Source organism: Chenopodium quinoa, unplaced genomic scaffold, assembly GCF_001683475.1.
Source record: "Chenopodium quinoa cultivar QQ74 unplaced genomic scaffold, ASM168347v1, whole genome shotgun sequence".
Taxonomy (NCBI): domain Eukaryota; kingdom Viridiplantae; phylum Streptophyta; class Magnoliopsida; order Caryophyllales; family Amaranthaceae; genus Chenopodium; species Chenopodium quinoa.
In genome coordinates, this window is record NW_018744620.1 from 777,905 (window position 1) to 790,870 (window position 12,966).

The following is a 12,966-nucleotide window of genomic DNA, read 5'->3' on the forward strand; positions in this document are numbered from 1 at the left end:
TTTTTAGTTAATTATTCAAGCTTAAATCATAAATGTAGTTCATGCTTTTGTTTGGTGTTAATTATTTTTGTTAAATTTGAATATTTGTAGGTTTTGTATGTTGAATTGTTTTTTTGGCAATTACAAACTCAGATCTACAGGTTAGACATTATTTTAAAGCTAAATTTATAAATTTAGTACATACTTGGCATGTTAAATCCTAATGGTGTGTAGATATGTGGTAGGTTATTATTATTTTTAGTTATTGTATTTACAATTTGTTATATTTATATTTCAATTTGTTGAAATTTTTGAAATGAATGTGTTTGTGTTATAATATGTTAGATTAGTGTAGTTAATTTAAGTATAGTTTTTAATTACTTTATTATAACCCGTTACTTTAGTTTGGTATAGTTTAGGGTAATATGTTAGTTTAGTGTAGTTGTATTATAATAGGTTAATTTAGTTTGGTTTAGTTAAATATAATAATGTATGTTGGTTTAGTTTAGTTTAGCTTAATATGATGTATGTTAGCTTACTTTATTTTAATATAATGTTGTTTAGTTTTGTTTAATTTATTATAATGTAGGTTGGTTTGGTTTAGTTTAATATGATGTATGTTACATTACTTTACTTTAATATATTGTAGCTTAGTTTAGTTTAATTTATATAATGTATCCTATTTTGGTTTAATATAATGAAATTTTAGTGTAGTTTGGTTTTGTTTGATTGGTTTATTTGAATATTATGATATTATGATATGTTAGTTTTCTTTAGATAAATTATGATATATTTGTTAGTTTAATGTAATGCAAGTTAGTTTATATATATATATATATATATGTATATATATATATATATATGTATATATATATATGTATATATGTATATATATATATGTATATATATATATATATATATATATATATAATAAATGAATCATTTGCATAATCATATGCCTAGATACCCGTTCAAGGCATACACATTAGGAGTATGTCTTGAATAGTCCCCAGTTGGGACTGTCCTTGTACGCTTATTCTCACTTAGGTGGTGAATGTAAGCCTTGTTTTTTATTCTAGGGAAAATCCTGCCTTTTCATGCACTTCTCTACCGTGTTCTCTGGGTACATATGTAGGTGTGTATAATCGCCTACATCGTGTACTTGGAGAACTGTAGGGAAATGCTGGCGGATTTTCCATAGAATTGAAAACCTGGGTTACATTCACTAGTGAGAATAAACGTACAAGGATGGGTTAGGTTGGAGTGATAAGGACCCTTTGGAAGCATTTCAAATCTCATTTGCATTTCCATAACGCTGTGGTGGATAATGACTGCGAAATACCGTTCATGACTAATGTGTTTGTACATATGCGTGAGCTGTGTAGAAGTTGTAATCATGAAAAGAAGAGAACGTAGCTGGATGTATAAAAGGACGATTGGGCAAAGTATTAATCCAGATTTCGTGAAAGGAGTTGATGAATTCATTCAGTACGTCAGAGATCATCCCGGGAGTAGTAATCCGGATGAGGTTAGGTGTCCATGTGTTAAATGTAAGAACAAACGCCTTTGGAATGTGGATACGGTTAAAATTCATCTGTATGACAAGGGTTTCGTACCTAACTACTATGTGTGGATGTGTCAGGGGGAGGGGTATCCGGGAGTTCCCGAACGGTGGTCCAATGAATATCATGACATGGTTTTGGATGCTTTTGGTCATAGACAAGATCAAGGGCATTCCGAGGAGGCTAGTGTTTCATCAGAGGAGGAGCCTAATGCAACTGCTAAGCATTTTCTGGATTTGTTGAAGTCTTCTAAAAGGCCATTATACGAAGGGAGTTCTTTGTCTGTGTTAGAGATGGCCGCTAGAATCACTAGTCTCAAATGTGACTATAATTTGCCTCACAGATGTGTTGATGGGTTTGCTTCTTTGCTAAGTGAGGCAATTCCGAACAACAATCATATGGCCGACACTTTCTACGAGGTGACGAAGATTGTGAAGGGGTTGGAACTGTCCCATCAAAAGATTCATGCGTGCCCAAAAGGGTGTATGTTGTTTTGGAAGGATGATGCTCAATTGTCTGAATGCAGGGTGTGTGGCAGCGACCGATACAAGCAGACTTCCAAAGGTAGCCTAGTGCCTTTGAATGTTCTATTTTATTTCCCGATCACACCCAGGTTGCAAAGACTGTTTGCAACGAAGAACATTTCGGAGGAAATAACATGGCATTCGAAAAATCCCAGAGTTCAAGGCACAATGGCACACCCTAGTGGCAGCGCAACTTGGAAGCACCTCGATTGTCGGTTTCTAGAGTTTGCTTCCGAGCCTCGTAATGTGAGACTTGGCTTGTGTACAGATGGTTTTGCTCCTCATGGTAAGTTTGGGGGTCAATATTCTTGTTGGCCTGTCATTTTCACCCCTTATAACTTGCCTCCCTCAATGTGCATGAAAAGACAATTCATGTTCCTTTCGTTGCTCGTTCCTGGTCCTAAAAACCCTAAGGGAAACTTGGATGTTTACATGCAACCGTTGATAGAGGAGTTAAAACTGTTGTGGGAAGTTGGCACGGCTACTTATGATATTTCGAAGAAACAGAATTTCAATCTTCGAGCAACCATCTTATGGACCGTTAGTGACTTCCCGGCTTATGGCATGTTGTCTGGTTGGGCCACGGTTGGTAAGAAAGCTTGTCCACATTGCATGGAGAAGACCAAAGCATTTTGGCTTGAACATGGTGGTAAAGTTTCTTGGTTTGATTGCCACCGGAAATTCCTACCGACAGATCACCCTTTTTGGAACAGTAAAACAGCATTCTGTAAAAACAAAGTAGAGAAAGGAGCCCCTCTACACATCATGTCAGGAGAGGATCTGTGGGAATGTGTTAAGGACCTTCCGAAGGCTACTGATGGACCCGATTCAATTAAAAAGGCTGAAAAATGAAAAGAAGGGGTGGTTCAAGCAAAGCACCTTGTGGGAGCTCCCATATTGGAAGCATCTCCTCATTCGTCACAACTTAGATGTCATGCACATTGAGAATAACTTTTTTGATCAGTTAATTCACACTGTAATGGATGTGAAAAAGCTTACGTGTGACACGCCTTCAGCTCGGAATGACATTGCTAAATATTGTAAACGTCCCGGCTTCATCTTCAAGAGGATGATAGAGGAAAAGAGGTAATGCCAAAGGCTCCATTCGCTCTTGACAAGGCTCAGAGAAAAGTTTTGTGTGAGTGGGTTAAACAGCTGCGGTTCCCTGATGGTTACGCCTCCAATTTGAGCAGATGCGTAGATTTGCAAGCGTGTAAGCTCTATGGAATGAAAAGGCATGACTGTCACGTGTGCATGGAGAGGATGTTGCCCACGGCTTTGAGGGAATTGCTTCCTGGCCATATTTGGAATGCAATTACAGAGATCAGCCAATTCTTCCGCGACTTGTGTTGCTATACAACATCAGTTAGTGACATGGAGCAATTGGAGAAAAACATACCTGAGATCCTCTGCAAGCTTGAGAAGATCTTCCCTCCTGCATTCTTTAACTCCATGCAGCATTTGCCTACACATTTGCCGTACGAGGGGAAGTTATGTGGTCCTGTACAATACATATGGATGTATCCCTTCGAAAGGTAAATCAAATACCCTTATTTCACATCCTTTATTTTACAACCTAATCAATTGTTCATACAGTTACATAACAACTGTAATTGCAGGTTCCTTAATCATTTGAAACTAGAAAATTAGGAACAAGGCTCGAGTTGAAGGGTCCATATGCAATGCTTATCTCACTGAAGAGATAGCAAACTTCTGCTCCAATTACTTTCAGTCGACAGTTGATACTAAAACTCGAGATCTTGGTCGAAATGTGAATGCCGACGTTGAGTCCACATCGGACGACGCTGAATACCAGAGTTGTTCAAAGAGGACAGTGGTCGTGTGTCAAATGAGGGTAGAACTCGGTTCTTAGATGACAAAGAACTCGAGTGTGCACATTTGTTCGTGTTACAAAACACCGGCATTCTTGGCGAATACAAAAGGTATATTAGGCCCAGGTATTCAGTGTATTCGTATTTACGATCATTTACAATGATGACTTTGTAGATTTACAATGTGTTTTTGGCCTCGTAGGAAGTTTGAGGACTACATTCTTAGTACTCGACCTTTCCTGCGTAGAGAAGATGTCATGGAGAATTTCGAAACTGAATTCTCTGATTGGTTTCATCACACGGTGATATACGCGGTGTAACCGTGAAATAATAATGAATTTTACATGTTACATTTCAATTCATTGAATTCAGGAACCTTGATGTTGATATTCAACCACTTTATAGGTGGTCAAAGAGAAGACAAATTCGGATGTCCTGCGAGCGTTGTGCATGCGTCCCTTCAGGCGAGTTCGTACTTGGGGCCAGATTTTTGTAGGTGGATTTAATTTCCATACACATGCCCATGGCAAGCACAAATCCACCATGAATTATGGTGTGTGTGTATCAAGTGAGGATGGCGGAGAGTACTTCGGCATCTTAGACGACATAATTGAACTTGTCTACACGGGACCCAAGAGACTGTACAAGATAATTTTGTTTAAGTGCAATTGGATGGATTGTGGTAGGGGAATGAACATACACAAACAATACAAGATAATCGAAGTAAATCATACTAAGAAATACCCCAAATATGATCCATTTGTTTTATCTTACCAAGTGACTCAAGTGTACTACGCATCATACCCTAGCCTGAAACGGGACCGAGTTCAATGGTGGTCTGTGTTTAAAACACATGCAAGGTTAGTGGTTGATGCTCCGGTGGACTTAGAGTTTCTGCAATCACCATCCCCAACATTACATGCAACGCTTTGCCCGCCGAGTGACATTCCAGACTACGCCATGGATGATGATGATGAAGACGATGACGATGGCTTTGTGATCTTAAGTGATGAAGACGATGAAGCTAGTATCGGATCTAGTGATAGTGACGATGATGATGACATCGATGTAGTATTAGATGATAGTAGTGATGATTCTAGTAGTGAAAGTAGTAGTGATGACTCTAGTAGTGAAAGTAGTGATGAGAGTACTGAATAGGAGAAAATGTTAATCTCCTTTAAACGTATGCTTCTTATTGTAAAATCAAAATATTAATGAGGCTTATGTAAAACTTTTTAGTGTTTGTATAAAAGCCATATTACGTTGCACCGCACTCCTTATTTATAATATCTTATCATTTTATTAACATCTGATTCAGGTAGTCATGGCGGGTTGAAAAAGTGGGCAGTCGTCGAAGAAAGTAAAGGGGAGAAAGACAATGACCGCCCGCGCCCTGTTCACCGACGACCAGGATGAGGAGATGCACGAAGCGGAGGCCATCGATTTGGGTGAGGATCAAACGGGGCCATCCACTCCTGCAGAAGATGGGCCACGGGATGAGTCAGAGGACGAGCCACAGGATGAGTCACAGCTCCCATGTTTGGACCCTACTACGCTGTGGTAATTACATATCATGATATGGATGATCATATACAAGGCTTATATTACATATTTCGAACTTGTTTAACATTGTTGTTTCCCGTTTGTTATAGGTTTGATGATCCTAAGGTTTGGAGTGCGGTATCCGGTACGATTACTGGATACTACCGAGCCCCTTGGAGGAACTTCTCCGAAGTGCCTCCAGCTACGAAGGAACACTGGTGGAACTTGTTCAGCGTATGATATTTTTGAGTCTTGGTTAATACATGTTTTAGCTATTGTATTGATTTAGTTTTGTGTATAACTTTTGTATTTTATCATTTACAGGCACAATACAGATGGGCACCTCAGATGGACGAGCTAGTGAAGATCACATTTCGGAGGAGGGTAGCCACATGCCTGCGTGACATGTTCCACATCATCACGCACAAGATGAAAGGCGCCAGGCCAAGTTGGTTGAGTGCGGAGCTCCACAAGGAGATGATGGACATTGTTGCTAACGATCCAACATACAAGGAGAGGTTGTCGCAGAACCAGAAGAACAGAAGGGGCGGTTCTATGGAAAATCCCGTTTGAGGGACCCACTTTCAAGGTTCGTTGGCAGCTACCCAACATGCAAAAAGGATGGTAAGTTTATTTAAAAATATCTTATATTACAAGACATATTTGTGTATTTCAATGTAAAAAGGGTTTGACATGGTTAACGATTATTCCTTTTTTTTTGTATCAAAGGCGGCGAAGGACAAGGGCTAGCTACCAACAGCTCCTGAGCTGTTTCTGAATACACACTTCAAGGAGCTGCCTGGGAAAGGCACAGTGCCAGTAAACCCCACAGCTCAGGAAATTTCGGTAACAAATTCCCTAAAATTTTTTCCTTGGTTCATTATTCATGAATAGGTGTAGATAAAGAAATAGTTCATTTGGTCGAAAAAGTAGTAAATGGGCAAGGAATAGGTCATATAGGCCATACTTGGTTCAATTTGGCTCCAAATGCGTCCCAAACCTTAGGGACTTGTAGTTTTTGTTATTTCACGGCTTGTAGCCCTTAAAATACCTAAACAATGCATTTTTAAAGAAAGAAATATTTTATTTGGTCGAAAATGAATAAAATGGGCAAAGAATAGGTCATATAGGCCATACTTGGTTCAATTTGGCTCCAAATGCGTCCCAAAACGTAGGTACTTGTAGTTTTTTGTGATTTGAAGTCATGAACCCCTTAAAATACCAAAATATGCATGTTTAGAGAAAGAAATAGTTCATTTGGTCAAAAACTTAGAAAATGGGCAAAGAATAGGTCATATAGGCCATACTTGGTTCAATTTGGCTCCAAATGTGTCCCAAAACGTAGGGACTTATAGTTTTTTGTGATTTGAAGTCATGAACCCCTTAAAATACCTAAAATATGCATGTTTAGATAAAGAAATAGTTCATTTGGTCGAAAACATAGAAAATGGGCAAAGAATAGGTCATACAGGCCATAGTTGGCTCCATTTGGCTCAAAATGCGTCCCAAACCATAGGGAGTTGTATTTTTTTGGCATTTAAAGGCATTTACCCCTTAGAATACCTGTAATAGAGATGTTTAGAGAAAAAATAGTTCATTTGGTTGAAAACATAGAAAATGGGCAAAGAATAGGTCATACAGGCCATAGTTGGCTTAATTTGGCTCCAGAATGCGTCCCAAACCTTAGGGAGTTGTAGTTTTTTGGCATTTCAAGGCATGTACCCGTTAGAATACCTGTAATAGAGATGTTTAGAGAAATAAATAGTTCATTTGGTCGAAAACATAGAAAATGGGCAAAGAATAGGTCATACAGGCTATAGTTTGCTCCATTTGGCTCAAAATGTATCCCAAACCTTAGGAACTTGTAGTTTTTGGTGATTTCAAGGCCTGTACCCCTTACAATACCTAAAATATGCATGTTTAGAGAAAAAAATAGTTTATTTGGTCAAAAATGAATAAAATGGGCAAAGAATAGGTTATATAGGCTATACTTGGTTCAATTTGGCTCCAAATGCGTCCCAAAATGTAGGGACTTGTATTTTTTTTGTGATTTGAATTCATGAACCCCTTAAAATACCTAAAATATGCATGTTTAGAGAAAGAAATAGTTCATTTGGTCAAAAACATAGAAAATGGGCAAAGAATAGGTCATATAGGCCATAGTTGGCTCAATTTGGTTTAGCTTATTTGTATAACTTACTACCTCGTTTGTTCCCTTTTATATGTTTATCTTGTAGGAGGCCTACCAAAAGAGGGTTGAGGCGGCTAGCACTCAAAGGATTCAGAAGAGTCCGAATGAGATGTACTGGGAGACAGTGGGTGGTCGGAACAAAAAAGGACGTGTGAAGGGACTAGGCGAAAGTGTTGACCTGTACTATGGCAGCCAGATAGGTCGTCGACTTTCCACCTCTTCCATGCAGTACACGCTCTCCTTTGTTTCTTAGATGCAGGATCAGATGGAATCCAGGGTCCAAGCTCTTCGGGAACAAATGGAAGCCCGAGTTCAAGCCCAAGTTCAAGCCCAACTACAAGCCCAAATGGAAGAAATGGAGAAGAGGCTGGAAGAAAGGATGATGGGTCGTTATGCCAATGACCCATGTTCCAAATTGCGACCTCCATTTCGAGATCCCAGGGACGACGACCCAGGTTTTGGTGGAGCTGGCCAGGGCTCTCGCGCTGTTGTATAACATTGATGAACTTAGTGTTTGTTAGTTCTAATTTTATATTAACTAAGTGTTTATTGTAAACATTGGAATTAGTATCTATATATATATATATATACATATATATATATGTATATATATATATATATATATATATATGTATATATGTATATATATATATATATTTGCACAAAATATTAAGTGAGTAATATAAGAAGCAGGAATTACAGGTTTGTCCCGAAGGAAAATATATAGCCAAAATAGAAATTTGCCGTCGTTAATTCCGTCGCAAGGTTCCGACGGAAAAAATTCCGTCGCAAACAAGAAACGTTCCAACGGAATTATAATCCCTCGGAAAGGGCGGAACTTCCGATGGAATTATAATCCCTCGGAAAGGGGGGAACTTCCGACGGACATAAATCCCTCGGAAAGGGGGAACTTCCGACGGAATTATATTCCCTCGGAAAGGGGGAATTTCCAACGGACAAAAATCCCTCGGAAAGGGGGGATCTTCCGACGGAAAAATCCGTCGGACGGGGAGAACGTTCCGACGGAAAATTCTGTCGGAAGGTTGGAAACTTCCGAGGGATTCACGTCCGTCGGAAGCTTGCGACGGACCTCCACTTCTGGTTAAACTTAGATTCCGAGAACGTGAAATCCGTCGGAAATTCCGTCGGTAAGGACTTTTTCGACTGAAATTCCCTCGGTATAACCCAAAATTCCTACAAAGGGGTCTCCGACAACGTCTTCCGACGGATTTTTAAGGTATACAGACGGAATATTTCCCTCGTAAAACAGCTGTTTTCTAGTAGTGACATTTCTTATTTCAGAACTTCGGGTTGTCTAGCATATGTTAGGATCCCTGATCCTAAAAGAGTTAAGTTAGCTAGTAGAGCTTATGAATGTGTATTCATTGGTTATGCTATTAATAGTAAAGCATATAGATTCTTTGATTTGAAAGGACGTGTAGTTATTGAATCTAATGATGCTGACTTTTATGAGGACATGTTTCCTTTTAAGTCCAGAAATAGTTGGGGTTCGTCCTCCTCTATTATTCCTGAAGTCAGGGGTAACTCACAAGACTTGAATGCTGAACCTGAACTAAGAAGGAGCAAACGAGCTAGAGTAGCAAAAGAATTTGGCCCGGACTTTGAAGTTCTCAATGTAGAGGAGGATCTATCTACCCTCCAAGAAGCCCTAGCCTCAGTTGATGCAGACTTATGGCAAGAATCCGTAAGTGATGAAATGGACTCACTTGAGTCTAATCGAACTTGGCACTTAACCGAGTTGCCACCAGGTTGCAAAACAATTGGGTGCAAATGGGTCCTAAAAAGAAAGTTGAAAGTTGATGGCACCGTTGATAAGTATAAAGCTCGTTTGGTAGCTAAAGGCTACAGACAAAGGGAGAATATTGATTTCTTTGATACTTATTCACCTGTAACTAGAATAACTTCTATTAGTGTGCTAATGTCTCTTGCTTCCGTTTATAATCTTGTAGTTAATCAGATGGATGTAAAGACTGCATTCTTGAACGGTGAATTGGAAGAAGAGATCTACATGGACCAACCGGAGGGCTTTGTCATCCCAGGAAAAGAGCATCTGGTATGTAAATTAGATAAGTCTCTTTATGGTCTCAAACAAGCACCTAAATAATGGCATGAAAAATTTGATAACTTAGTCATTTCACATGGTTTTAAGATAAATGGTAGTGACAAATGCATATATGTAAAATTTGAAAATGACATTTGCACTATAATTTGTCTGTATGTGGATGACCTGTTAATTTTTGGCTCGAATATTCACGCTGTGAACAATGTAAAGCTGTTGTTGAATGCTGAGTTTGATATGAAAGATCTAGGAGAGGCAAATGTAATCCTTGGAATTAAGATTACTAGGACAGAAAATGGAGTTTCTTTGGATCAATCTCATTACATTGAGGAAATCCTAAACAAATATGGTTACTTTGACTATAAACCTGCCGGTACGCCTTATGATCCCAGTGTAAAGTCATTTAAGAACACTGGTGAAGCCGTTAGGCAATCTGATTATGCGAGCGTCATTGGCGGCCTTTGGTATGCCACTGATTGTACTAGACCCGACATTACCTATGTCATGGGATTATTATTAGGCTGGTTTACTAGTTGTCCCGGTAATGAGCATTGGCATGCTATTGAAAGGGTCATGAGATACCTTAAGAGGACCATGAACCTAGGATTACATTATGAGAGGTTTCCAACTGTACTAGAAGGCTATAATGATGCTGACTGGAACACCTTATCAGATGACTCTAAGGCTACTAGTGGATATATTTTCTCTATAGCTGGTGGAGCTGTATCTTGGAAGTCTAAGAAACAGACTATTTTGGCTTAGTCCACCATGGAGTCAGAAATGATAGCACTAGCTACAGTTAGTGAAGAAGCAGGTTGGTTAAGAGACCTGCTAGGTGAGATTCCCTTGTGGGAAAAACCGTTACCGGTTGTCTTGACCCATTGCGATAGTATTGCGGCTATTGAAAAAGTTCAGAACCGTTATTGCAACGGTAAAAGACAACAAATACGTTGTAAGCATAGCACTGTAAGAGAATATCTCTCTATTGGAGCTGTTAGAGTGGATCATGTACGCACTGAGAATAATTTGGCTGATCCTTTGACGAAAGGATTGGCTAGAGAGAAAGTCCATAATTTTTCTAAGGAAATGGGATTATTGCCAGTAAAATGAGTCACACATAATGGTAACCCAACCTATAGACTGGAGATCCCAAGAAATAGGTTCAATGGCTAATAACAAGTAATGGAGTGATATGAGTTGATTATGTTCAAAAGACATAAATTCCTAAAGCGATCAAGGATGAGTTAATAGGAACTCTAAATGAAATCTATACTCCATTTGGAGTGGAGTACCTAGCTACAGGAGTACTCTTGATAGATTCACCTATGTGAATGTGGAAGTGAGGCCGCTTCCTATGAAATGTGTGGCAGCATTTCTAGAGCGTTCACTATACTGGGATAGACGTGCATGGCTGTAATAGCACGAGTCTGTAACAACACCAAGAATAGGTCGTGTGTGGTACGTTGTCAGAGATAGGGTTCAAAACTTCGAGTTACCCTTGTTAAATCTGAATCGTACTTACTACGCCGAAGTTCAAGTTGAAAAACACTTTTGTTTATGCACAACCTATATGTGTAATTCTGCTCGGAAATGTTTTCAAAAAATTCAAGTGGGGGATTGTTGGAACAAGTGCTTTGGTGTGTGAATTTTGTGGAAAAACAAAAGGTCCCACATTGGTGGGAAAGGGAAGTTTGTCCTCCTTTATAATATAGAGTGTGGAGAATTTGGGTGTGGCCCTTGGGCAACCCACATTTTGTGGAGAGGGAGGATTTACATACCATGCCAATCTATCACACACACGCGCGCGTCGAATTGAACCGGGCCGGGCTGGGCTGGTTCGGGTCGGGTTTATTAAGTAAACTTAATTTTTGCACAGTTTTTTGAACAATGCTTAATTACGTGATTAGTGCCTTGATTTTTGCTAACGGTTTTGACTGTTTCTACCGTTATTTTAGCTGACCGTTTTAATTGATTTTGTTCCGTTTTGACTAATTTAAATTCCCGTTATTTATGTTAATCAATTTTGAACGTTATTAAAAATTGATTTTCTGGCCGTTTTTCTCGACCGTTTTTTTGCTAATTTTTAGGCATGATTAACACTTAATCAGCCGTTATGCTATTACTGGGTTTGAAAACGGCTTTTTGGTTTTGGCTATAAAAGGAGAATGAGTTCAGCTTTTCAAACACAACAAAAAAACACAGAAACAATTATCTCCTAATCTCTATTCTTCTTAAAAATTCTCGAGCAGTTTTATTACAGTTTTGGTGTTTAGTTGCCCGGTGATTCAGTGCAAATCTACCGGTACTTTATAATTTCGAGAGACTGTTTTATCATGGGGGACATCCGGTTGCGTACGAGCTACTTTCACAACTTCGAGGCAGTACCGTGAATGTTCTAAAGAGAGCGACATAGTCCGCGACTCAGTCTCATTCCCGGTAACATTGTTCTTACTGTTTTGTTTCTGCAATTCAGTTTACAACAGGGGGTGTGTCGGCTGGAGAGGCAGGCACGTCGCCGGCGATATGGGAAGAATTCTGGGCGGCGAAGGGGAGGGGAGGGGTTGGCTGGGCGGTGTTGTTGGTGGTGGTGATTTTTGTTTTTTTTCTTTAATCATTTTTTAGGAACTTTAATTGATTTAGTTATTGTTGTTGTTATGGTTAATTTTTTTTAAGAGAGTGGTTATTGTTATTTTAAGTATTATTATTAATTATTAATATTAATTTTTATTGTTGTTGTTATGGTTATGGTTATTTTTTAATTAATTATTATTAGATTATCATGATTTGCATTGAAGTTCTTGCTCTAGTTTGTTCATATTTGTGGTCATCCAATAAAAAGACAATTTTGATATGCATTTATTTCATTTGTAATCTGTTGTGGATGATTTTTACTGATAAAGTATGTGCAAGTTTTTAACTAGATAGTTTAATTCCTTTATCGTGAAAATTTTGAGTAATTACAATTAAACACTTTTGTAGTAGTAGCCTGAATCAATTGCAACTAAAAGCTCATGTACTGGAGGCTAGTTGCTTAATTGTAGTATTAGTATGAATTTAATGACGGATATTGCTTTTAGGTTTGGAGTCTTCAAAGAAATTTATTGAAGTCAAATGGCATAATTGAAATTATAAATTAAAACTATTGGTGCACAGGTGCAATTACAATAAACTAGGAGATTTGAATATATTCTTGAATTGGAACTCCATTGTGTTATAAATTAAAAGAATTGCAAAAGTCCCACATTGAAAGAAAATA